This window comes from Mus pahari, chromosome 15, assembly GCF_900095145.1.
Source record: "Mus pahari chromosome 15, PAHARI_EIJ_v1.1, whole genome shotgun sequence".
Taxonomy (NCBI): Eukaryota; Metazoa; Chordata; class Mammalia; order Rodentia; family Muridae; genus Mus; species Mus pahari.
Window position 1 is genome coordinate 58,665,088 of NC_034604.1, and position 27,176 is coordinate 58,692,263.

General features: G+C 46.0%; 1 protein-coding gene across 5 annotated transcripts in view; it reads left to right on the top strand.

Moving 5' to 3' along the window:
• Nedd4l (NEDD4 like E3 ubiquitin protein ligase) overlaps nt 1-27,176 on the top strand; it is a 320,649-nt gene that overhangs the window by 78,451 nt on the left and 215,022 nt on the right. Inside the window, exon 1 of one of the 5 annotated variants that reach the window (XM_029547164.1) lies at nt 6,182-6,258. The exons of the other annotated variants lie outside the window; for them this stretch is intronic. The gene's annotated coding sequence lies outside the window, so the exon portion shown is untranslated. Of the gene's footprint in view, nt 1-6,181; nt 6,259-27,176 lie in introns of those variants that run through there. 5 annotated transcript variants of the gene reach the window in all.

Below are 27,176 nucleotides of genomic sequence, written 5' to 3' on the forward strand. Positions count from 1 at the left end.
AAGTGTCAAAGTGCGGTCACTTAATCCTGGACAACAGTACCTGGTGACTGTTAGGGTGAAGGTAGTTGCTACAACTGAGTTTTCTAATACTGTTACATGCATAGCTAGAGCGTGAGTCTTTCTCCTTAATGAACGTTCTTAAAAATGTATTTCTCTGCTTGTTTATCCAATGCTTCGTGGGAGAGGTTTTGAGAAGTGCTGTCTGAATCTCTCCCTCAGGGCTCTGCATAGATTAGCCCCATTGTTTGAAATGCCACATCAACTCTCCTCTAGATAGAGTCCCTCCCTGCCCCTACATGATCACCAGTTCTGGGTGGCTTTACTCTTTTTACAGGTTGTTAATCCTGTGGTGTTTTAGTAAAAGTTTCTATTGCTATGACAGAACACCATGACCAAAAAGCAAACTGGGGAGAAAAGGGTTTATTAGACTTATATACACTTCCATATCACTGCTCATCAGGGAAGGAAGTCAGGACATAGACTCAAACAGGACAGAAAAGTAGAGGCAGGAGCTGATGCAGAGGCCGTGGAGGGGTGCTGCTTACTGCCTTGCTTCTCCTGGCTTGCTCAGACTGTTTTCTTAGAATCCAGGACAGCTAGCCCAGTGATGGCACCACCCACAATGAGGCTGCTCCATCAAATTAAGTAATTAAAAAGCAAATGTCTTATAGGCAGAGCTTATGGAGGCATTTTCACAGAGGGGGTTTCCTCCCTAAAGATAATTCTAGTTCGTGTGTCAAGTATAAGACTGGCCAGCGCAGGTGGTTTGGGAAAACACCCTATTGGTTTTCGCATTTATCGGTGAGCTTGCTATTGCTTCCGATTGAGTTCTACTTTGGGATCAAGACTTTGGGATCCGATCAGTGAAGGGGTTAATGAACTAACAGTTCTGAAAAGATGGCATGCAAATGGCTATAGACATAGGGGGAAAAATGTTAAACATTCTTAGTCATAGTGGCCATGCAGAATAAAACCTCACAGAGATTCCTTCTCACCCCAGTCAGAATGGCTGTCATCATAAAATAGCTGGTGAAATTGTTGGGAGAGAAGAGAGCAGCCCACACACACACACACACACACACACACACACACACACACACACACAGCTGCTCGGAGTGTAGGTTAGCCCAACTGTTAGGAAATCAGTATGGGGGCGCCTCAAAAATCAATGCTAGAAATACCACATGAGCCGGACAGACCGTTTCTGGCTGTTTAAAGAATCCTAAATCAGCCTGTCACAGAGATACTCGCATGCCCATGTCGACTGCAGCTCTCGTCACAAAACCCAAGTCGTGCGGGGATAGCGGATGGAGACATGAAGAAAATATGAATATGGTACATATTCACAATGGAGGCTTATGCAGCCATAAAGGGAAATGAAATTGAGCCGGACAGATGACTCAGTAGATAAAGCTGTGGTTGTGCAAGTGTGAGCCTGACTTTGGATCCCCAGAGCCCATCAGACTCAGATTGTAAGCATCTGTAATCCTGGCACCCCCACAGTGAGATGGGAAGTAGAGGCAGGAGAATCTGGCAGTCCAGCCTGCTGCCTACTGCTGCAAGTGAGACCTCTGACCTTTGCCCCATAGTCATTTACATACACAGAGTGGGGATGGAGAGGAGAGGAGGAGGGGCAAGAATAAGGGCGGGGGGGGGGACCCGAATTGTCATTTGCAGAGAAAATGGATAAACTTGGGTAAAGCCAGACTCCGGCAAATATTACATGTTTTTTGCTCACTCACAGATCCTAGATTTCATATAACACACGAGTGTATTTGTATTTAGGACATGAAAGTAGAGTGTGATTGTTTAGATGATGGGGTGAGGGGGCAGAGAGGAAGCAGAATAGTGAAGGAGGAGGAAACAGAGGAGGAAACAGAGGAGGAAACAGGAGGAAACAGAGGAGGAAACAGGAGAAAACAGAGGAGGAAACAGGAGGAAACAGGAGGAAACAGAGGAGGAAACAGGAGGAAACAGAGGAGGAAACAGGAGGAAACAGAGGAGGAAACAGAGGAGGAAACAGGAGGAAACAGAGGAGGAAATAAGAGGGAACAGAGGAGGAAACAGAGGGAATATAGTCAAAGTATATGATGAACTTGTATGAAATTATTTTCATGAAACCCATCTCTATATCCAGTGAATATAAATCAAAAACCTAAAAATAATTTTTTAAAAGAGCTTGAGCCGGTAAGGCAGTCCCCAGCTTGTTCTACCAAGCCCAGCATCCCCTGCCATGCCAGAATCCATTTTCTCCACACAGGGTGGGGTGGAGGCACACTTACCTCAGAGGGTTGCTATGAGATGACAGGAAAGCGTTCAGTTTCGGGGCTTTTGGTGGGTATGGGCTTGGCTCCTGTCAGCTGTTGATAGGACAGACAAGAGAAGCCTGGCAGCAGAGGACCCTGGAGTGAGGTGTTCAGAGACAGAGAGCCCTGAAGGTATCCAAGTTCAGTGTAGGTGTGGATGGGGGTTCAGGGTGGGTAGAAATGTCTGGAGCTCTGGACCAAGGGTGGTACAAGGGCAGAAGTCTTAGTGTGATCTAGGACAATGCAGGATTTGGGTCCGAGAAAACGTTAATGACACAGATACCTGTCGCTTGCGAAGATGGGATGGGCACCTTGATAGTAGCTGTGGATAAGGATAAGGAGGGGATACAGTAGCTGTGGGGGAAAGTTCTGGTGCGTGGGCTTGGGAACCACCCTCCCGGGCCCTTCTCTGGAGCCAGGCTCTGGTTGTAATCAAGTAGCTGGGGAGACGACTCCGTTGTTAAAGTGCTTGCTGTGTGCAAGCGTGGGGACTTGATTTAGGAGGAAGAAACAGGAAGATTCCTGGGGTTCACCGGCCAGACAGTCTAGAATCTTCCATGTTCATCAAGAGACTCGCAGGCAGTAAGACGGAAAGCAATTGAGGAAGGCACTGGCAGGCACACATGTGCTCATGAAGACATGGGAAAGAAGTGATGGGGGAGCCATTTAGGAATAATGATGCGGTATAGGAGCTGGAGAGGCAGAGAACAGCCAGCTCATGGTAGGCTCTTCCTGTGTCATCACCGGCCCCTCCCACCAAGGGGTCCAGGGTTTGGTATGGTTTGTCCTCGGCATCTCATTATTAATAACGGTTGAACAGGGCTCGCAGGTTTCATTTTGCACTGGGCCTTTGAAAGTTCTGTGTCTGTCCTTAAAGGTTAGGGGATTGATGGGAGGCTGAGAAGGATGTAAGCTGAATACACCGCGAGAGTGAGTGTATTGACTCAGGTTGGCGTGAATGACCCGATGACCAGGAGAATGGTCTGCAGGTCACGTAAAGGGTGAATGATTTCAAGTGGGCGCGGGACGGCAAAGCACCGTTTCTGTAGGTAGTGCTCGGAAGGCTGAGGCAGGAGGATTAAGAGTTCAAGGATATAAAATATCCGAAATATAAAACTGAGAAAATAGAGTCAAGGAAAGGTTGTCATTGGGAGGATGCGATGCCTTTGGCTGCAGCCCTGAGCTCCTCTAGATGTGGCAGTACTGGTGGTTTGGGTAGAACCATTCTTTTCTAGAGAGCTGTCCTGTGCATGGGGGTATTTCCAACACCTCCTAGCTTGTTTGTACCTAGCAGATGCCCATAGCATGTTACTCCACGGAGATAGTAAACGCCATCTTCGTAGAGTCCCATGATTTCCTTTTGGGGTGTAAACCCACCCACCCCTACCTCAGTGGCAAAAAGCCTTGCTCTAAAAAGCTCTGAGCTCTCTTGTCTAGCCTCACCTTCGTGCGGCCTTTGGACTCAAGGCAGGCACTGGTCTCTTCAAAGGTCTCAGCTCGCTGTCTCATTGCTATAGTAGTTGCGAATACCCGCTGCCTTGAAAGTAAGTACCCAGGTGCATTAACAACAGTTTTAGATTTCACTAATTTAAGAAGTATTAAAGTGATTTTAATATGGATATGGTGAAGGCCATAGCACTCATATTGGCTGTTGTTACTGTTTTTCGTTTTTTGATTTTTTTAATTAGATACTTTCCTTATTTACATTTCAAATGTTATCCCCCTTTCCTGGTTTCCCCTCCAAAACTCCCTATCCCCTCTCCCTTCCCCCTGGGCATTTGTTTGTTTGGTTTGGTTTGGTTTGGTTTTTCGAGACAGGGTTTCTCCGTATAGCCCTGGCTGTCGTGGAACTCACTCTGTAGACCAGGCTGGCCTCGAACTCAGAAACCCGCCTGCCTCTGCCTCCCGAGTGCTGGGATTAAAGGCGTGCACCACCACACCTGGGTGTTTTTGTTTTTGTTTTTGAGACAGAGTTTCTCTGTGTATCCCTGGCTGTCCTGGAACTCACTCTGTAGACCAGGCTGGCCTTGGAGCTCAGCCTGCCTCTGCCTTCTTTAGTGCTGGGGTGTGCCACCACCGCCCAGCTCACGAGCGATTATTTAATGTGTATTTGCCCATGGTATATACTCTGGGACTGACCCCTCTCCCCACTTGTCCTGTTTTGTTCTCCCTTGGGGGTAAGAATGCCTGTGAGCTCCTTTTCTTGTGCCTTTCCCTTGGCACCAAATTTTACCTTCCTCCAAGACACCCCCACTCCTGGCGTCTTTGATACATGATTTGATGCTGTGTTCTGGCCCTGCTCCTGAGACAGTTGCAGTCTGAGTGGAGTTGGCTGGCCACATTGTTCCTGGCCAAGAGTGTTGGACCCAGGAGTTCACCTCTGCCTTTGTCTGAGTAATCACGCAACTCCACAGTGTTCTGACTCTGAAGAGTGTCCTGTCACATACTGTCGCCTTGCTTATTAGCTCAGTGATTGCCACAATGCTGTTCTCTTTCTACAACAAGCAAAGACCACATGTTAGCGGGCTCACAATGCTAATTAACTTCTCAAAGTTCTGCTACCAGGTCATCTCTCTAAGGCAACAGTTCTCAACCCTTTTGGAGGTCATATATCAGATATCCTTTATATCTGATGTTTACATTATGGTTTGTAACAGTAGCAAAATTACAGTTATGAAGTAGCAGTGAAATAATTTTATGGGTGGGGGCAACATGAGGAACTGCATTTAAGAGTCACAGCATTAGGGAGGTTGAAACCCACTGCTCTAAGATCTTTCTTCTCAGAGGGCAGATGGTTAACCCCCCCATCCCTGCCCTCACTCCGTCCATGTATGTGACTTTGGAGTCTTTGTCCAGATATCCTCCAGTCACATTGAATTAGTGGCATCTAAATGACCTCAGCTTTATGTAACACCTTTATTTAAAGGGCCTGTCTCTAAGTGCAGTCACACTGAACACTGGGGGTTAGCATGTCCAACGATGAATTTTTAGCAATATTTTAGAAAATGTCACCTTAAACATTTTATCCATATGTGTGGCTATGCGTGTGCCATGTTGCCTGTAAGTCAGAGGACAACCTGTAGAAGTTGGTTCTCTCTTTCTAACATTTGGCCTCTGGAAATATAACTCAGGTTGTCAAGTTAGATGGGTTTGCACTTTTACCTGCTGAGCCATCTCCCTGACGTGAGGGGACTGCATTAGCCTAAGTTTAATTTTAAACTTTTTATGAGAATACCCCTATGCAGAGCAGATGGTTGAATTCTCTTAGAAAGCAATGGGCTTTCCAAGGTCTGGTACCTCAAGGTTCTGTTGTTTGATTGCTCCTAGGAATTGCTGAGACCAAATGTCTCTTGGGAGAAGAATGGCCTCACACTTAGGAGGACATTGATTGTTTGTCCTGCTTAGGAACAGTGTTGACCCTTTTGTCTTCTGAGAAGCTGACCGCCGGGTGTGTGTTTGCATAGGCTGAGAGAGACAGAGGAGACAGTTTGCACAAGGTAGAGACGAGCTATTATGGGGGTTCCTTTAAGACAGAGTGTACTGCCAACATTTACTGAAGGAGGAGGGATGTGGGCAGTGGATGTTGCCTTCCCAGGGCTGTTCTGACCCTGCTCTCAGTGCACTTGGAAGAGGCCATCTTGGCGGGGAGTCTGAACTCTGGCATCCAGGTCGAAGGCTCTTTGGACACCTGGGATGTGAAAATTACAGGTGGTAAGGTAGGCGTGGCTCAGAGGAACACCCAGTGTGTGTGGCTCCTGGGGTTGGAATTCAAACTTCAGTTCTTTGACCTTGGCACCACCACGGGAGGAAAGTTACCAAGCTGCAGGCCTGCCTGATGGTGTAGATGCTTCAGAACACAGGGATCAGCGTTCTTGACTGCCTGCTTCCTTCATCTGCATTGTGTAGAACCTTTTCCTATGAGAGCTTTCCTCCATGAGAGCACTGATGCTGGGTAAGGTTCTTCTCCATGGGAGAGAATGGCTCACCCTCTGTGGCATGTAAAAACTCTGTAAACCCATCCACAGCTATGATAATTTTATAGTACCTCAAGATTCTCTTAAGAATCTTTTTAGTATAAATGTGTAATAGGTATGTGTGGACCCCCCCCTCTCTCTCTTTCTCTCTCTCTCTCTCTCTCTGTGTGTGTGTGTGTGTGTGTGTGTACAAGTATGCCATTCTATGCATATGATCTGTGTGTGTGTAAGTTACATGCATGCCATTCTATGCATATGATCTGTGTGTGTGTGTGTGTGTGTGTGTGTGTGTAAGTTACATGCATGCCATTCTATGCATAGGAAAGCCAGGACAACTTCAGGTGTCGGTCTTTGCCTTATCCCCTCTTCGAGACAGTCTATGGTTCATTGTGCTTGCACCAGGCTAGCTGACCTCTGAACGTCCAGGGATTCTTCCGTGTCCACTCCTGCAGGACTGTCCACAGCTGTGTGGTTTATGGGGATTCAAACTCAGGTCCTTCTGCTTATACAGAGCTATCTCCTCGGTGCTTGGGAATCAAACCCAGGGACTGAGGCTTGCTAAGCAAGCACTCTCCTGACCTATCACAGAGTCACATCCACTGCCCTACCCACGCCAAGATCTTTGAGCTATTAATACTTCATCAAGGTAGTTTAGTTAGCTTACATCTTGCTCCAAGGATCGTGTGTAGACCTCAAGGTGGTGAGCTTTATTTAGAGAGGATGACTCCGAAAGGGCCTGGTTGGTGTTCTAAATGCAGATGCTGCTTTGGGAAGTGAATTGAGAAAAATGAATGGATTGAAATGGAATGACTGAACACTGAAAATTGCGAATCTTTTTCCTTACCAGTGGGGGAAGGGGGAATGTTTATCTTTGGACATTTATCAGCTGTGTAGTGAGAACTGAAGTATTTCTGTGGGTAGCAGTTGAGTTCTACGTGGTTCAACCTGTTCGGGCTCCTTTGGGGTTTTCAGTGTTGAGACTTGCTAGGGTATGTTTGAAAGAGTGGTAGATTTTTTTTTTTTTTTTTTTTTTTTTTTTTTTTTTTGTGAAGTATCCCAGTGTCTCATTATTTGCCTCTTAAAATAGTTTATTAAGCATCTTAGTGGAATTGGCCAAACATATATATTTGTGTCCCAAAGGGATAACACCTTTTCTCCAGTCAATATCTCCATTCATCTGCTGTTTACTCCGCCAGCCTGGGCTATCTGTGTTTCTGTTTTTGATAAATAGTACCTTTTGGGTTGATACTCTGGTTCCCAGTGTTTAAACAGAAAATTAAATGCACTAATGGTTCAGGCTGGCAAGAAGCATTTTAGGTCTCAGGCAGCTAGAGGCACTGTGCGCTTGCTCAGGAGTGGAGACAGAGTAGCTGTCTGAGAGCTCTGTGGTAACTTCTGTGGTGCTCTGTGTGGGCTGCCGCAGCTGTCGTGGGGTGGGCACACTGGTTGGCTTGCTTGACTATGGCGGCTGTGGTTAATCAAAGTTTACCAGGAGAATTTCCATTCTTGGAGGAGAGCTGATGTTCTAAGGGCCTTCCATTTGCTGTGGTCTTGTCTCACTTCCCCTCCTGTCCCAGGTGACTGAAAATAATCCTTGATGCCCCAGTTTGAAGAGGATTTTGAACTTTGATTCTAATGGGGGAGTTCAGGGCACATCTCAAGGAGGTGGAGAGATTGGAATCTAACTTATTTTTAATAGCCCTCTTAGATTTCACAACTTGGCTTTTGGAAATCCTGTTTCAAAGATGCATTCCTCAGGTGCCTGCCTCAAATAATTCTTAACCTTTGCCTGTCCATGGGTCTCTCTGGCCCGGGGCGCTGGAGCTGGGCCGAAGGTAGTAACTAACCGTGGACAGTGTTGCACATTGCTGCTCAGCCTTACCCAGCATCTTTCCTTGCTTTGACCGCCTTCTGTTATCTTTCTCGAGTCTATCTCCCTTGTTAGAGCTTGGCGTCCTCACCTTGTTTCCCCGATCATGAGTCATGGCCTGCTTCACAAGGTCACCGGTGAGGGGTCGTCCTTCTGAAAAGTACGTTTCTGTTGCAAAGAAGATACTTAATAGTGTTTGTTAAGCAGAAGGGCAAAGGTCCAGAGTCAATACGAGTATACAGAATTCATCATAGCTGGGCCATTCAAAGGATGGTTCTGAAAAATGGAGCTGTATTGTTAAGTGGGCCACGAGGAAGCTCCATGTAGTTTGTATGAATGAATGTGGGTATGCACTTCTGTGCGGGCTACGTGTGTGTGTGTGTGTGTGTGTGTGTGTGTGTGTGTGTGTGTACACACGCACTTGCTCATGAGAGTGCTATGGAGGGAAGAGATTGATCTCCTCTATAGCTCTCTGCTATATTTTTATTTTTATTTTTACAAAGAGCTCACTATTCTGGCAAGACTACTTGGGTCTTCAGTTCCATTGATGACTGTGTGTGCTTTGATGCCAATACCATGCTGTTTTTATTATTATAACTCTGTCTGTAGTACAGTTTGAGGTCAGGGGTGGTGATATCTCCAGCAGTTCTTTTAATTACTTAGAATTGTTTTAGCAATTCTGGTGTTGTTGATGTTGTTGTTGTTGATGATGTTGTTTTGGGTGTGTGTGTATCTGTATGACGTTGAAGACTTTCAGTTTCCCTGAAGACTTGTGTAGAGATTTTGATGGGGATTGCATTGAATATAATTGCTTTTGTAAAGATGGCCATTTTTCTATTTGTCTTGGCTCTCTATGAGCATGGAAGATCTTTCTGTCTTCTGATATCTTCTTTAGTGCCTTAATGTTTTCATTCTACAGTCTTTTTCTTGCTTGTTAGGGTCCTCTCCCTACCCACCCATTTTTGTTGTTTTGTTTTGTTTTGTTTTTGTTTTATTTTGTTTATGGCTATTGTGTGAATGATTTTTGTATGTTAGAAAGTGTTCATCAAATGTAGAATTTTCATGGGGGAGTCTTAAGAGTCTTTGATGCATAAAATCTTATCATCTAGAAATAAAGGTATTTGAATTCTTCCTTTCATATTTGAATCCACTTGATCTCTTTCAGTTGTTTGTTACTAAGACTTAAGTTCCATATTGAATAGGTGTGTAGAGAGTGGACATCCTTGTCTTGTTCCTGAATGCTTTGAGTTTCTCTCCATTTATGTCGATATTGGCAATAGGCTTGCTATAAGTCAACTTTATTATGATGAGATATCTCCCTTGTATTCCTGCTATCTCCAGGACTTTTTTTTTTTTAATGAAGGGCTATTATATTTCATCAAAGGCCTTTTCTGCATCTAATGATCCTATCGTGTGTGTGTGTGTGTGTGTGTGTGTGTGTGTGTGTGTGTGTGTGTTTGTCTTTTAGTTTGTTTATGTGATTCTGTTGTTGAGCCATCCCTGCATCTCTGGGATGAACCAACTCTTTGTTGTTGTTTGTTTGTTTCTTTGTTTCTATTTTATTGATTTCAGCCATGACTTTGATTATTTCTTCCCAGCTATTTTGGAAGGATATTTATTCCTCTTTGTTGTTGGTGGTTTTTTTTTTTTTTTTTTAGAACTTTTAGGTGTGCTGTGACTCACTAACATATCCTTTTAGAGGCTGTGTCTATACAAGCTCTCTAATAGAGATCCTGCCTTACAATTTAAATAAAACCTAAACAGACAGCTTGACTTAGTTTCACTTGAAGTTCAGAGGGAGCTGGAGAAGAGGTTCATGGTTAAGAGTAAGTACTGGGGTGCAAAGTCAGGAGACTCACACCTGCCTGTAACTTTACCTCTAGGGGGATCCTATACCTCTGGCTTCTACACACACACACACACACACACACACACACACACACACACACACCCTTCACACCACACAAGAAGCCCAAACCCTGCAAATTAGATCATAGATAAAACCTCTGATTGCGGGTAATTTTTGAGGAAACTGGTCAAGCTAATCCATTTCTCTTTCATCTTTTTGTTTGTTTGTTTTGTTTTTGTTTGTTTTTTCAAGAAAGGGTTTCTCTGTGTAGCCTTGGCAGTCCTGAAACTCACTCTGTAGACCAGATATGTCACAGATGACCACCTGCCTCTGCCTCCCAAGCGCTATGACTAAGCATGTGCCACCACCACCCAGTCTCTATTTCACCTTTGTAAAGGTGTGAGTTGAAACACAAGACACATTTCAGAAGTTAGGGAGTAGAGGTTTCTTGGAGCCAAAGTTACCTGGTTAATATGTTACCCCTGCTTGTCTCTGTAATGACATGAATGAAATGGCCAGGCTGTGGATACATTCAGTGTAGTCTGATGGTGGCTGGTCACATATTTGAAGGAGATGAGATCTTAGAAGCATGGGTCGTGAAGTCATTTCATCTTTCAGGCTAATCTCCTCCCCAATTCAAAGCTAGTGACTTGGAATGTCTAGCATTCTAGATGAGAGGCAACCATCATACATTCACAAGGCTAGAGAGAAGAAGACAGGAATTAAGAATAGGATATGTTCAAAGTCTGGCTTGACTTTGGGTGTCTCTGGCCTTGCACGATGATCCATGCCATCCAAATATTCTCTGGCCTTTGGCTGGAGCCTGTAGCTCTCTCACTCTGTTGCACTGGGCCTTGGGGCCTTCTCCATGTTTCTGCTAAGTCGGCTCAGTTCCCACTGCGGTGTTTCCCGAGGCCAGGATGGTCTTCTTGCTCTTGCCTAGTGGTGCTTCTGCCTTTCCCTGTGGTTTCACAGTGCACTGCAGGGTTGGAGCCGGCTGGACTGCTCTCCTAGGCTGTCTTGTCAGGTTTAGATCCGGAAGCCATGAAGCACGAGTGTTGGTACTCCTTCTAAGAGGATTTTCCGTCTCGGCAGAGTGGGCTCTGCACTGTAAATCATTTTGTGGAGTGAGAACAGTGAGACACAGAGCTCCCAAATGCTGTAGACGTAGACTAGTATTTCATTGCCATGTTCATGCTAATTGGAGACAGACGGGGAGGAAGCCTAAGATTTTGAATGAAGTGTGCGCTGTGAAAGAAGTGCGAAGTGTTCACTGTTCCCGGGCTTTCTCTTGGAGGAGCCCCAACCCTGCAATATCAAGTGCTCTGTGATGCCACCCTTCCTACTGAGATGAAGGTCTGCCTTCTCATGTTTCTGAAAGAGCCAACATTCAGGAATGAAGAGGGCTACAGAGACCAGACCCTCTGGCTTATTTCCTGCCCCCGTTGGTGCCTCTGGTAGGATGTCAGCCTTGCTGTCGGGCTAGAACAAACTAGGGCCATCACCTGTTCCTGGAGGCCACCTGTTCCTAGTAGGACTCTGGTTAAGGACCAGAAGTTCCCTCCCTGCTGTGAAGCACATCTGCTCTGTGTAGCTTTCCCTGAATTCAGCTTTTCTCCCCACTCCCAATAGACAATGACCTCACTGTTCTGGTCTTTTCCTACAGAAAGAATATGCTTGCTTTTTCTTTCTTCCCTAAACCATGATTAAACATTCATATACTTTTTTTTTTTCAATAGCCCTCCTAAGCTTATCTGTGAGTGTTTTGCCTGCACGTATATATGTGTACCTTGTCATGCCTGGTCCCAGTATCTAAAGAAGGGTTTTGATAACCCAGAGTTGTGGATGGTTGTGAACTATGGTGTGGGTACCAGGACATGAACTTGGGTTCTTAGAGCAACAAGGTGCTCGTAGCCAAAGAACCATCTCTCTAGCCCCTCTCATACCGTCCCTAAAATACCTTTTGTCATTTTGGTTATTAACTATCCTGGCTACTCAACACATGTTTTTAAGTTCCTAATATAATTTGATGGTTTTAATTTCAAAGAGTCAAGAAGACCACACAGGGAGAAATCTTCTCTTTCCTGCTGCCTGTGACCCCAGAATCTCCCAGGGTCATCAGGTTCTTTGTGTCCTTACTGAGTTTTCAATATGAACTTGCAAGCAAATATTTGTGTGTTTAACTGCTTCCTCCTCTCCTTCTTATATAAATGCTGTCAGACCTCACACAATGTTCTGGCTTTTTTTTTTTTTTTAATGTGCCAGTCTATTTTGGACTGTCAGTCACACCTGTATGTACAGAACACTGCCATTCTTTCCTAGGTTGGCTTGGTTCTGTTGTATACATTTCATCCTATTAAAAAAAAAAAAAGCAAACCCACAGTGTTCATCTTATATCCTGGCTCTTAGGTTTTAAACATCATGCTGGCCAGGGCAGTTGGAATAAAAGCCCTCAGTCTGGCCTGGGAATAGTCCAAAAGGCTACCCTGTCCTGACACTCAGATATGTAGACCTTGAGACCGCAAAGCCCCCAAGGTACTACAAGCCCCCGCTTTGTTTCTTCTGCCCTGCCTTTTCCTCTTAGGTGGGCAGTCACTGCACACACCGCCACAGGGCCCAGCCTGTGCTGCTTGGCCCATTACCCAGTCTGATGAGAGCCTTCTGGATTCTGATGTGGTCATCTGATATCTTAGCCAGTTTGTAGATCCGCTGCAAATTGTATTAGCCCGCTCTTTGTGTCCCCTTCTATGCTCGCCTGTCTCGGGCGGGGCATTGTGTTGGATGGATCTAATCTCAGGACCCTGTGACCCTCTCCAGGACCTTGCTAGCATTTCTAATGGGTGTAATTTGGATAGGAGCTGGCACCTGGACACAGTGCGACTCTCGTTAACTCTGCTGTGGCTATAACTTCATAACTTCATGGGATCGCCTGGTCCAGAGAAGGAGTGAACCGGCTGGTGGAAGTCCTTGCCTGCTCTGCTGGCAGCAAGCACATCCTAAAGCTTTAATCCTCTCTCTCTCTCTCTCTCTCTCTCTCCCTCTCTCTCTGTGTGTGTGTGTGTGTGTGTGTGTGTGTGTGTACACGCGCGTGCGCGCGCGCACTGTGATGCCCATCTGGAGGTCAGAGGTTAACTTGTGGTATTCAAGCTATGTTCTTCTACCATTCAGATGCCTGGGATCCAACTCAGATAGTCAGCCTTGACGGTCCCTGTGTTTGCTGTGCCATCCCCGATGACCACTCCTCTCCTTTCTAATGTTCACTATTTGTGGCTCACTCTCTTGCTTTCCTTTGCACCATCTACATCTTCCCTGCAATCTCAGGTGTTCCGTCCAATCTTTACCAGACTCTGGGAGGACTGTCTTGTGCTGAGCCACGTGAAGGTCACCTTAGGGCTCTCTGGCCATGAGAGGTTGCATGTGACCCCTTATCCTCATGAGATGTTCTATGGCCCCTGCTCCTGAGAGCTTCATCTTCAAGGGGAGAGAGCTCTTTGGGAAGCACTGAAAAGAAAGGGCTGGAAGAGTGACAGGACGCTGTAGGGGTCATGGAAGAAGGACTTAACTGGCCTAGGGCCCCTAGAGAGGCTGTTCAGACACAGATGTAGTCGTGCTGACCGTCACAAGGCAGGCTGACTGAGCTCTGCAGCAAACGGGCAGATCTGCAGAAGCATGGCCGTCAGCAGTTGCATTCTGAAGATCATCTTCAGAATCATTACATTTTGTCTGCAGGGTTGGGATGTGCGCTTGTCTCCGCCATCCACCAGAGAACAACGGAAGTGTCTCCCAGTGATTATGGGTGTGACTTCAGAGAGCCAGTGGGAAAGCCAGGTAACAGGTACTGTCCTTGGGTCTCAGGTTCTGACACTTGGTTTCCCCACTTGCCTTCCTCTTGGTCACAATGGATCATCACAGAATGGCTTCCAGCTGTAGCTCCTATGTGGATATGCGCCCCACAAGGGAATCACACAGACCCGGGAACTAGGGAGGGAAAGTACGTTCTGTATATGAACCTAGTAGCAAGTGAGGTAGTAATAGGATTGAATTCAAGGATTATTGGTGTGACTAAAGGATGCCAACATAGGCCACTTGGGCTCTGTCTGTAGGCTGTGTGTGTGTATAGGGGGGAGTTGTCAGTCTTGTTGTATGGTCAGAATAGGGCCTGGTCGTGGAAGCAGGTGGCTGTCTGAGGTGTAGGAGGTATATGCTACAGAGGGGCCTGTCCAGTGGGAAGCGCAGTACCTGAGAAGCAGCGGCAAGGAGCTGTGTAGATGTGCCAGTCATGAAGTGAAGCCTTGCTCTGAGCCTGTGCACACCAAGCAGCCTGGGTTGAACTGCACTTTACCCACAGTGAGGATGCTCGCCATCCCCGCGCCTTGCCACCTGTGCAGTTCCTCGTGGAAGAGCCATGCCTGACGCTTTTCCAAGGCTCTTGGGCAGTCCATACATGTGTGCCGCTCTAACCAGAGTCATACATGTGTGCCGCTCTATCCAGAGTCATACTTCTTGTTGAGTTTTATCTCTGAGGCCTGGGGCGGCATCTTCTTGAGGGCCCTTGAGTCCCTGGCCCCTTTCTGTTCCTTTTTATTTAGACTATGCATTCCAACCAGAACTCCAGACCTCACTTTTTATGAGAGGTCACTCACATCTGCCATGAAAAATGCAGAAGTTTAGCTCCTGAGCTAATGGCTTTGGACTGTAACACAGTTCTGTTGTTTATTATGCTCATTTTTAGAACTGTAAACACAAGATGATTCTCGGTGATCTCAGAGGAACTCAGAATGTTTCCTGTCTTCTGATTAGAGGGACAGAACAAAAGAACCATTGACAAAGCAGATTCTCTGAAAACCTTTTACAGGGAGTTGGACCGACTATCCGGTTAAAAAGAATTTTTAATTAACCGAAGAAAGCAGCCATTTGGGTTGGCCTGTTGGTGGGTCCTTCGTTCAATGCCCTGGTTCGGTGACTGCCTCCTCTACTCTTCCGTAATCTCAGATTCACTGTGGATTTCTGACATGTGATGGTTTGATGTTGCTAGCTGGGGTCACTGCCAAACTCCATGTCCACCGGGAAGAACTTGCTCGTTCTTTGTTTGGGGTGTATTCTGACCATGTACCATCTATTCTGACCAGACTGTACTTCTGTATTCCAACCAAGTACCATGATTGACAGGCCCCGTAGCACTGAGCTGTGTCTGCAAATCTCTCTTTGCTTTCTAGTTTTAAAGCAAGGTCTCTAAGGGGCCCTGGGTGGCTTTTCATTTGCAATCCTTCTGCCCTGGCTTTCTAGATAGTTGGAAATATACTTCTTTTCCACTGGGATTAGCTAGAGCTGTCTGTCTGTCTATCCACCTAGCCACCAAACTATCCATCCATGTATATCATTGTGTGTGTGAGTTCAGGCACACCTGTGCCAGGGTACCATATGTGATCATAGGGAAATTTCCCTTGAGGACTGTTTTTTGCCTTCTAGTGTCTCCTGCTATGCGCTGCTGTGAATGAACATCCCTAGGCAAGCATTTAAAGATTGTCTTCTGTCTGCCTCACATCTCATGATAGCAGCACCAGGACTGCAGACATTTGCTGCTACTCCTGGTTTTTGCTTGAGTTCAAGAGATTCGAACTCAGGTCTTCTTCTTACCCACATGGCAAGGTTTTATGTTTGTTTGTTTGTTTGTTTTCCCTCTGAGCGGTCTGCCTGGCCATAGACCTTTCATTCTTGCTGGGACACATTCTTGCTAGGGATATTTCTTGTCATAGTGCCGAGCCTATCCCCCACTCCCTCCTTAGCCTTCCGCTTGCTTTCACCTCACCTGCTAAGCTCTCTTTTCCCAAGGGATGGAGCTTATGGGTGGAATGATGTAGAACAGGGAAGCGGGCCAAGAACTCAGGTTAACCACTTTGAATGCCAGGCTCCGCCTACCTCGGAGCCAGACACAAAGGCATCTAGTGTTGTCTCTGCCGGAAGAAATATCACGTGAGCACTTTGAAGTCATGGGTCAAAGAGTATTGAGTTCTTCATGCGATTCACTGCGGGGCCCAGTGATACCAGCACCGGATGAACAGGAAGATTAGTCATAGTGGAGAGGGCAGTTGAGGGAATTTGCTGGTCACCGCCACAGAGCTTTTCTGATGCAGGTGCTGTGACTGTGGCCTCAGCAGACCCTCCCTGGACACACAGTCAGTTCCTAGAAGACCACCTTGTCTTGTGTTCGGTTTCTCTTGGAGAATGGCTTCTCCTATCTTGCCAGGGTCCCCCCGAGGTGCTTAGAGGCAGTCTCACTCTTCCCTCAACAGTTTTTAGTCAACTTGAGTTTCAGTTCTAGTTTCCTGCCAGCCTGCTTCCTCTGAGAATTTTCCAGAATGTTGACAGTTCTCATAAAAGGGCCAGTGGCCCCAGTTGGAATTTTTACCTGTTTTTTTTTTGTTCCTCTTTCTGTGAATACTGCAGGCAACTTGGTGACCTTATTGGGGTATTGTACTAGACTCACAAGCAGCTTTCCAGTCTCCTTCTTCTTTTTTAAAATTATATTTATTGTCTGGGCCTGCATGCCCCATGGTGCATATGTGCAGGTCAGAGGGCAAATGAATGGATAAATTGGTTCTCTCCGTCTACCATGTAGACCCCCGGAACTAAACTCAGGTTGTCAGGCTTGGCAGCATGCCCCCGGAGCTGTCTTGCGTTGTCACCCTTGTTAACTTTATATGTGTACAGTGATATATGTACACGTGCAGCAAGATGTCACTGTTCCTGGGCTTTAGAGCCATTGGCTTGCAAGCATGCAGCTCTGTAAAACTTTAGAAGAACACTGGCCCTTGACCATGCAGTTGAACAGGTCTGGTCTCATTCCTAGGCTCATGCCCAGTTACTGAATTCCACAGGAAGCGGTGCTTCTGATGAGTTCTAAGTTCTAATCCTCTCTGCCCTTTTTCCTCCTTACCTTCCTCCCTCCCACAAGAACCTGTTCAGGCTCCTGCAGCAGTTCGCACATTGAAGCTGTGACTGAAATTGAGGATTCAGTATGTTAGTTCCCTGTGACTGTGACCAAAGACTTGAGACAATCAGCCTGAGAAGGAAATATATGCATATGATTTAGATATGCAAATATATGTATATGTATATATGAATGTACATAGGTAGTCCTCAGTTTGAGAGGTTTCAGTCCCATTGCTTTGGGTATGTGGTGACGCAGTGCATTGTGGGGGGAATATGTAGTGAACAAAGATGACTGGCTCCACTTCCTAAGTGTCCATTCACCTCACAGCACTGCCATTGACTGACAAGCCCTCGAATTTACACATTGACCTTTGAGGGACATTCCGTATTCAAAATATAGCACTGGCTCAATCTCATGGCTGTAGCGAGGAGGCCTCAGTTTCTCTCTATACAAACTTATAACACCATGGCTGCTTCTGTCCCCTTGTGAGGTGGCAGGGTGAGATTGGGTGTCCCATGGTCTATTCTTCAAAGTCACATTCTGTTAGGTCCTATATATTCACTGGAAAAGAGTTATTACAACTCAAGTCCTCTACTGTCAGGGAGAAGGAAGAAAAGAATGCCAAGGAACCACGGGCATATTTTAATAATTTCCTACAGTGTGTGAAGGCAGAGTGCTCTTGGGCAGTACCATTAGAGGCCAGCCTTGCTCTGAAAGACATTCCCTTCCTTTCTCCTGCTTGTTAGCCATACCTACTTAGTGTGAGAATGGCTGTTTTCTGGTCAAGGTCAAGGTGTATGGAGCCCCTCAGTCCCTGTGGTTTTAAGATACCATGTTATTTAGTTGTCACTGTACACTGTTGTGGGGCTGAACTTGAGTATGTGTCCTGTGTTGGGATTGTGTGTCCTGTGTTGGGCTAATCATGGACAGATAACCATGGGAGCTAGTCCTGTGAGTCGGGACTTGGTGTCCTGACTCTATGAGCTGGAGCTGGACCTGTAGTCCAGGCTTTGGGCCACTCCCATTCTCTACTCTGTATCTTTGCTCTTACCGAGTCTTTCCACCTCTCGCCACTCCCAAGGAAAAGATAACTGTGCCCTTATTTAACTCCACAGTTGTAGGAGGACAGAGCTTGTTCAGCAGTGTGTGGCCCCGTCACAGTGCTGAACGGGCCTTGAACACCGTCGTCCAATGTGACTTTAGACAGGCCGAGTGGAGAACCCAGGGGAAAAGTTGCAGAGATGTTCCTGAAACCTACTATGGAAATGAAGAGCAGGAAAGGGTTAGAGGGCAGGATTTAGGGTGGAGGAGTCAAAGAGGGAAGGATCCATATGACAGGGATGTATGTGGTATGGGGGGGCGGTATTTGAGGTTCTATTTAAAATATAGATAAGGAAGAACTATACTTATTTGTGCACACACGCACTGCCAACACATCGTTCAGAGTGAACACTGATGTAAGTTGCAGGTTCTGCACGACCCTGCGTCTTTTTACAATTGGATCGCAGGTAACAAGTGTCAAAGATGCATGGAGCTGGTGGAGGGGAAGACTATACAAGAGCATCTTTGGAAAGTAGGGTAGCCTGGAGGAGGCCCCTGTACCTTTCATTCTCTTCAGCTGTGAACCTGGAACTGTTCTTTAAAAAAAAAAAAAAAAAGCCTTCCAGAAATATATAGCACATGATTTTGTCTGAGGTTTGAGGCAGGGGTACAAAGACAATGATAAGCATTTGCTTACTAAGAGGGCAGCTTCCATACGTTAGCTTTCACTTTCTAAAAGGTAACTAAAGTAGCATGCTGTGTGTGCGTGTGTGCAGTCTGTGATGGAGAATGGTGGTATCATTTAGTCCACAGGTGGCTCTACAGTGTCGCAAGTACTGACCGGATTTATGAGCATGCTATGGGGTAGGGAAGACAAATACATAAATAATAAAGAGGATAATGAGCAGGATAGTGAAATCCCTGACTTAGGACTTCCTTATCCATGTGGACAGCTGGTGTCCGTGAAGCCACTGCCGGTCCCCCATGCAAGAAGAAGGTGATTTCCCAGGTCAGCTCTCACATTCTTTCAGAGACAGCAGCTGGGGTTATAGATAACACTAGTCGATACATCGTCGTTGCTATCTCAGGGAAAGGTCGTGGGGGAAAGGCAGAGCCCATCCCTGGGAATTTGGGGTAGACTTGAGATGCTTCTTTGGTTTTTTTGTTTTTGTTTTTGTTTTTTTTTTTTTTTTTGCAAGGAGAAGGATTTTGATAGATGAGGTATTTCAGAGATATTTTGGTGGACATCACCTGGTACCACTTCCCATGTGGTCGAAGAACATTTAAAATGCTTGCCACCAATGCTCAGGAAAGTCACCCATGCAGAGTATCTGGGATCACCCCTGTTATATGACGGCCATGCAGAACAGGGGATTGGTAACAGGAAGAGACGTGGAAACTTGGGTTTGGTCTGGCCTTTTCCGTGCCTTTCTTTTACTGGATTGTACAGTCTGTCTCTAAATAATATTTTTTTATTGTGGATGCTGAGCCACCTTCGTTAAATATTTGACTCCACTAAAGTCATAAATAAGGACCACAATATCATGCATAGATTTTTATGAAAGCAATGGCATGCTTCAGAAGGTACAGTCATTCAGCCCGCGGCCCTCTGCATGTGGTAAATTAGTCACATACCTTTTACCTGCTCCCGTGCTCCCTGATGGCCGCTGCTTATCTGTATTTAGGTTTGTCATTTTGAGGAAACAAAGATAAGGAATCTTTACTGTTTAAAAATGGATTTTATAGTGTAACACTCTCTGCTTGAAGGTCAGAGAGCGAGCGAGCTTTCTTACAACATCTGCTTGTAAACAGTTAGTGCTCAGTAAAAGGCCCTCCCCTCTCCGGCTCCCAGCTGCTGGCTGCATATTGCATAAGATTTCATGGGCTGGAGGGATGGCTCAGCGGTTAAGAGCACTGACTGCTCTTCCGGAGGTCCCGAGTTCAAATCCCAGCAACCACATGGGACTCTTTATACATGCTCATAACCTGATGCCCTGATCTGATGCCCTCTTCTGGTGTGTCTGAAGACAGCTACAGTGTACTTACATATAATAAATGAATAAATCTTTGTGCAAGAGCAAGCAGGGCCGGAGTAAGAGCTAGAGAGATGGCTTAGCGGTTAAGAGCACTGACTGCTCTTCTGGACATTCTGAGTTCAAATCCCAGCAACCACATGGAGGCTCACAACCATCTGTTATGAGATCTGATGCCCTCTTCTGGTGTGTCTGATGACAGCTACAGTGAATTCTAGTCTAGCCTGGGCATGCAAGATGGCAGTAAAGACACTTGGGGAAAAAAAAAAAAAGATTTCATATCATCCCAAGATTCAGTGCTATATCTATCTTTGCGAGCTGGGAACACAGGTCAAAAGCTCATGGACTTGTTCTCATTAGATAGTGTGGGGTTATTTACTTTAGAAATGATGGGTCCTTCACCTGTGACGTACAGTTTTTAAATTTCCTCTATCATTTGTTTGTGCTGAGACTTGTGTAAGAGTCGGAGTTTCCCCCCATTTCGTTCCTTGACGGAGCTACAAACTCAGGCAAGTGCTTATTTAGAAGAAAGAAAGAAAGAAAGAAAAAGAAAAAAGAGAAAGGAAGGAAGAGATAATTTGTTTCAAAGAAAAAACTGCAAGTAAACAAGAAGGCATTAACCACTAGCCAGAGATAATCAGTATATGGCATATTTCCTAGATACTTTGCTGCATAGATATATCATTGACTTTTCTTAAAAATTAGTTATTGTGTGTGCATGAGCATGTGCAGACGTGTGCCTGTGGAGGCTGGTGTGTTGAGGTCAGAGGACAGCTCAGGAGTCAGCTCTCTACTGCCATCTTGTGGGATTAGGGATCGGACTCAGCTCTGAGTCTCCCCTTCCTGCTGAGCCATCTCTTTAGCCCTGTCATTGCCACAAAGCAAAACAGTAAGATGCTGAATAGAAAGGCAGGCTCACAGCTGCCTCAGTCTTTGGTTTTCAGAGGGCCGCTGATCTTCTGATCTGGGAGGGGGCAGCAGGTCATGGGGTGGGCGTGAGAGGTTTCTTTTTACTCCCTCAGTGAAGTTTCCCTCTCCAGAGCATCATGGGTGCTTTTCTCCATTTAGTAGAGAGAAGGAGATGCAAACAGAGTGTGTCCAGTAGGGATGGCTTATGAATCAGATGCCCTCATCATTTCTTCCAACAATCCATTGGCCAGAACTTAATCATATGATGTCTCCCTAACCACAAGGGAGTCTGGGAAATGTAGTCTAGTTATGTGTCCAAGTAGAAAAAGGAAACAGCGTTATTACCAGTTTTCTTGGCTATTAACTGATTTTTATCTTGTTTGCTTGATTCTTTGTTGTTGTTGTTGTGTCTGTACGTAGCCCTGACTGTCCTGGAGCTCACTATGTAGAGCAGTCTGTCCTTAAACTCACAGAGATTCACATGCCACTGTCTCTTGAATGCTTGGATTAAGGTATGTGCCACCATGCCAGGCTGGGATCAGATATTTCATTTTGAACTTAGGTTTTATAACTTTGTTTGGTTGAGACAGTCTTTAACTGTGCTGTCTCCATTTCTCTGGCGCCCTTGATTTACATCCCTTAGCCTCTGAGTACTGGAATCACACAGACACATGCCTGGCTGAATGTACTCTTGCTTGCTTGGTCTAGGTTACTTCTGTATCCACCTTGCTGGAAGCCCCAACAGGTTCTCTACCTCCTTTCTGCGTAAGCCATGATTGTCACCCACGGTTTAGTGCTTCCATCAAAGTGATTGGTGTAATGTCTTACCCTCTTCTAAAGATTCCTGTCTGGTCTCTGACCTCCCCACACCACACGACAGTGCCCTCCCAGGCACGTTCTTCACTGGTCTGTCCATGTGTCCCCAGGTTAGCTGTCAGCCCCAGCCTGAAGCTTCCTGAGCTTCGAAGGTCTTCACTCAAGTGTCTTCCCCTCAGGGTGGCCTTCTGTTACCATCGGCCATGCAGCATGCACCGCCCGCCTTGGTCAGCTGCTTCACTGACTCTCAGGTTGTCTCTAAGGCACTTACTGTCATCAGAAGCCATGTGTTTCCTGTCTGTTCTTCTGCCTCTTCTGGATTCTTGAGTTCTCTGAGAACTCTGTCTTGTTTACATTTCTGACCCTAGATAATATATCTGGCACCATATGGTGGGTATTCAGTAGGTGTTAATTAGATGGAGGAACAGCACAATGTAGTGTGTGTATGTATAATACATATTTTTAAAATACTTTATTTTTTGAGAATTACATACACTATAGTTAGATCATATTCTTTCCTTTCCCTAACTCCTCCCAGATCCTCCACCACCTCCCCACCCACCCAACTTAAGAGAAACAACCCCACACACACTCACACACACACACACACTCATACGCACACACACACACTCACACACTCATATGCGCACACACACTCATACGCACACACACACACACACACACGCACACACACACTGTTGTTGTATCTGGAAGATGCTGTTTCCTTGGAGTCGCCCATCACCTTTGGCATTTTCGGTCACTCTACCTCCTCTTTCACATCGATCCCAGAGTCTTGAGGGGAGGATGTCTGATAAAGACACCCTGTTTAGGACTGAGTGAGCAAAGTCTCTCACTCCCTGCACATTATCTATCTGTGAGACTCTGTGTTAAGCCCCATATGTTGCAAGAAAGGTCTCTGATAAAGGTTGGGCAGCCTGTTGATCCGAGTTTGGTTGGAACTCTGGGTTCAGACTCCAGGCAGTCCTACATCAGAGGGGCAGTGGTAGGGTGGGTGATAGTGGCAGGTGAGAGGCAGGAGAAGGCAACTGGTTCCATATGATCCTTGTCCTAGGGCCCAGTGGTCGGTGAGCCAACTCCGGGAATCCTTATTTCAAGGTCTGGTTGTAATTCAAAGTACAAGCAGCCATTATGTTTATATGTAAGTTCGTATATGTGTGTGTGTGTGTGTGTGTGCGCGCGCGTGCGTGCACGCGCGCGTGCAGAGGTGCATGTGTGGAGGGCTGCGGTCCATGCAGGGTCTCTTCTTTGATAATGTTGTACCTTACCTTCCAGACTAGGTCTCTCACTGAATGGGGTTGGTTAGTAACCCCTGGGATCCATCTCCTCTCCACTTCAGCATCACTGGGGTTGCCTAGTAACCCCCGGGATCCATCTCATCTCCACTTCAACATCACTGGGGTTGCAGGCACTTGTACCCAGAGTGTTTTTGTTTTGCTTTGTTTTGTTTTGTTGCATATGTGTTAGATTCTAGGGATCCTAACTCAGGTTGTCTTGCTTGCCAGAGCCATCTCTTCAGCCCTTTTTATACTCATTATAATGATATTATACCATTATATGATAATGATATCATGTGACTACGATATAGCCTACTATATTATAATAATATTATAGCTCATTGTAGAGGCTTTTAGGTTTTTCTCAGAAGAAAATGAGTCTTGACCTCCAACCCTCAGGATACTTTTTGCACTTATGTGTAACTTAAAAGATCTTTCAGTGTGTTTGTATATATGTGTACTGTGCATGTGTGTATGTATGTGTGTGTGTATGCAGAGAAGACAAGGGGGTGTATGTGAATTTGTGTGGAGGCAGTGCTACGTCAGGGAGGAAGGGAGGCAGGGTGGGATAGGAGATGGATGCATGGGTGGATGGAAGACTCCTGGGGTGCAAGTCCTCTCAAGCACGTGTTCTAGCTGTCCATACAGACAGCGGATCTGTGCTTAGTTAGCAGATTTGATCCACCTTTGGCTCTGCCCTGGTTTCCTCCTTTATCATCATGTGATCACACAGGGGTGTATGTGCATGTGTGTGTGTGTGCGTGTATATATGTAGAGAAGGCAAAGTGGTGTATGTGCATTTCATGCAGATGTGTGTCAAGGTACACATGTGGAGATGAGAGAACAGCCTTTGAAAATGCTGCATCCCCGTGCCGAGAGCTTCTGTCTCTCTGTCTTCTACCCAGCCTAGGAACACTGGGGTTACAGACTCTGCCTGGGCTCCGAGGGTCTGTCTGCACTCAGGCCCTCAAATTTGCTGGGGTGCCTTCTGCTCACTGTGCTTTCTCTCCATCCTCCTCCTGAGATTGGCTTTTTTAGGATTGATTCACACGTGAGAGTCTGTTGAGCAGAGAACATGAATGAAGTTTTAGGGGATTTAGAGATACTAATCCTTTTAGCAAGCTTCTGCTGGGCTGCGACTTCCTGTATTATGAGGGCTTATGGGAGGTGCTTTCAGAAGCAGGGGAAGGCTGGCTGCAGGGCAGGTTGACCTCCAAATCTTTCTTGCGGCATTAGATGTCAGAGCAGGTGCTTATATTTACTAAGTGAAAGACCTGATTTCTTAAAAAAAAAAAAAAAGTTTGGCTTTCGCTTTATTCAATTTTATCTTTCAGCATTCACTCATGTCAATGTTGCCTGTTTGTTTTTTGTTTTCTTTTGTTTTTTTTTTCCTTAATTTAGAAAGTAGGCCACCCAGGTGAGACTGTTCACTCAATGTTGGAATGCACATACTGGGGGAACCCAGATTTGAACTAGCCTCATCCCGCCTCTTCAGACCTGGAAACAGTTTGGTTGAGGTCCCTATCATATAATCTTTGCTGGGCAGGACTTGGACTCAGTGTGTCTGAAACTTCCGAGAGGAGGGTGAGCAGTTTCTCACCAGCATGCTTACCTTCTTCCCTGTGGTGTGTAGCCTTCAGTGCCTTGCACTCCATCATAAACAGTATTCCTTCATCTCCTCCACGTCCACCATCACCGGTGCAGGCAGCCAGAGCTGGGTCAGAGTGGAACGTAAGCAATATTCCTGGTTTAACAGGTACTCGATTCTCTACCTCAGGGTCATTCCCTACGTCTCCTCTTGCTGCCCGGTGTCCCTTTAGACCTGACACCTGTCAGGTGGGCCTGTCACCCCTTTAGACAATATCCAGCCATTGTGGTGTCCTCAAATTCCACCCCTCCCAGCTTCCCCACCACACACACTCTTCTTGCATGTGGGAGTGTGAGCATTCGAGAGTGCATGCACACACACACACACACACACACACACACACACACACACACACACATATGCTCACACACATTCACCCACAATATGGCTACATTTAGGAGTGTGCTTGACTCCAGTATTTGTATTGGGACTCCTTGTTCTCCTTGTGATCTGGCATGGACTCATAGGTATTTGGTAAGTACTTGGTTAGTGCTTAGGGTTTTTTTTTTTTTTTTTGCACTGGGCACTAGCAGGCCATACACACTTCTTAGGCATACAAAGGATTCTGCAGAGGCATGCTACCAGATTCTGAGGCACCACATGACCAAGAGCAAAGAACAACTTGGGGAGAAATAGAAAAGAGCCTCTCTCTGTAGAATTGTGCCGCAGAAAGAATCCTTGACCCCTGGTCTGTAAGCATGTAAGAGATAGGTCAGGACTACCCCAGCAGACTCAGGGGCGCTTTGGTAACTGCAAGGGAGGCTGTCTCACTAAGGTGGCACGGTGTCTTCATTATCCCCGATGACTCTGCCCTTACTTCCCCTTTCCTGATCAGTCCTTCGGGGTTGCCAAACACTGCTGCCGTTTTGGATGCTGGAGAACGTACACGGTTCCAGCAAAGTGCCACGGAGCTGATCCCCCCCCCCCGCGCCCCAGCACAGATATGAAGAGAACATCTTCTTTATATTCTTGTGTTTTCCTCTGCATTTGTGTGGAGGCAGTGTTATGTCAGGGAGGGAGGGAGGCAGGGTGGGATAGGAGATGGATGCATGGTTGGATGGAAGGCTCCTGGGGTGCAAGTCCTCTCAAACACGTGTCCTCGTTGTCCAAGCGTACAGCGGATCTGTGGTTACTTAGCAGGTTTGATCCACCTTTAGTTTTGCCCTGGTTTTCTCCATTATCAGCACGTGATCACACAGACTTTTCTTTCTCGGCAGAAGAGTTTTTGGTTGTGTCTCTCTTGTTGCTGACCACTGTGTCCCAAGGGCTCCACTCCTAGTCATTGCTTCTATTTTATTCTTGGATAACTTTCTGGAGACCGCTGTCAATCACTACCAGTCTGTGCTGGTCAGCTGCGACATCTCTAACTCAGACCCCGTCTTTCTCCCCTTGGCCGTCTGATTCGTAGCCTAGGTGTGTTGAACACGAGCCTCTAGTTGAGCTTATGTTATTAGTGAGCCAAACTCAGACTTCCCTGACCTCGGTTCAGCCCTCCTCCTACGCCACCTCATCCATCCTCGGGTGATTCTCAACCTTTGGCCCTTCATCTGCTACCCATGTGCTGGTGTCTGTTACTTCCAGTAGACTTTGGCTTTTATCTGAAGGCCAAGTTCAGTGCCAGTAACTAGGAGATACTTAAACACTAGAAGGCTGTCCTGGAACTCACTCTGTAGACCAGGCCGGCCTCGGACTCAGAAATCCACCAGCCTCTGCCTCCCAAGTGCTGGGATTAAAGGCGTGCACCACCACGCCTGGCTTTTGTTTGTTTGTTTGTTTGTTTGTTTTTGGTTTTTCGAGACAGGGTTTCTCTGTTTAGCCCTGGGCTAAACTCTGTCTCGAAAAACCAAAAGAACAAAAATAAAAAAAATAAACACTAGAAGGATTGAGGAACTGGATGACTGGGTGGGTGGATGAAAAGCTGACTAACCAGTCTGAGAAGGTTACCTTCCAGCATGAGACTTTTGATCTCTCTTTATCGGAACCGGGAACTATTTTCGCTTGCTAATACTGCATTTTTGAGAAACACTTTGTTTTCTTAGGTACTTCACTACATAAAATGTCTTTCTATTCTATTGTTGGCCACATTTATAAATATATGCACTTGAATCACTTTAGGCACTTGAAAAAGGAATTATTTATTAGTGATTTTGGTACTTGGTCATTGGAAGATATTATCTCAGTCTCCCCTGTGATTATTTGTGATCTTGGTACAACCTGGGCAGCATTTCCTCAAATATCAGAAGTAATTAATGTTAATGACCTGGCTGCTTAGAATTAAATCTGGGTTTGCTTAATCAGGATGCTTCAGTTTCTAGAGTCTTTTTCCCATTGTGTTGTGCATCAAATCCTGTACCTCAAGGTGCCATCTACCTTGTTTGGTTGGCTTGCCTCCTTTCCTTTTCCTTTTCCTTTTCCTTTTCCTTTTCCTTTTCCTTTTCCTTTTCCTTTTCCTTTTCCTTTTCCTTTTCCTCTTCCTCTCCCTCTCCCTCTTCTTCTGCCTC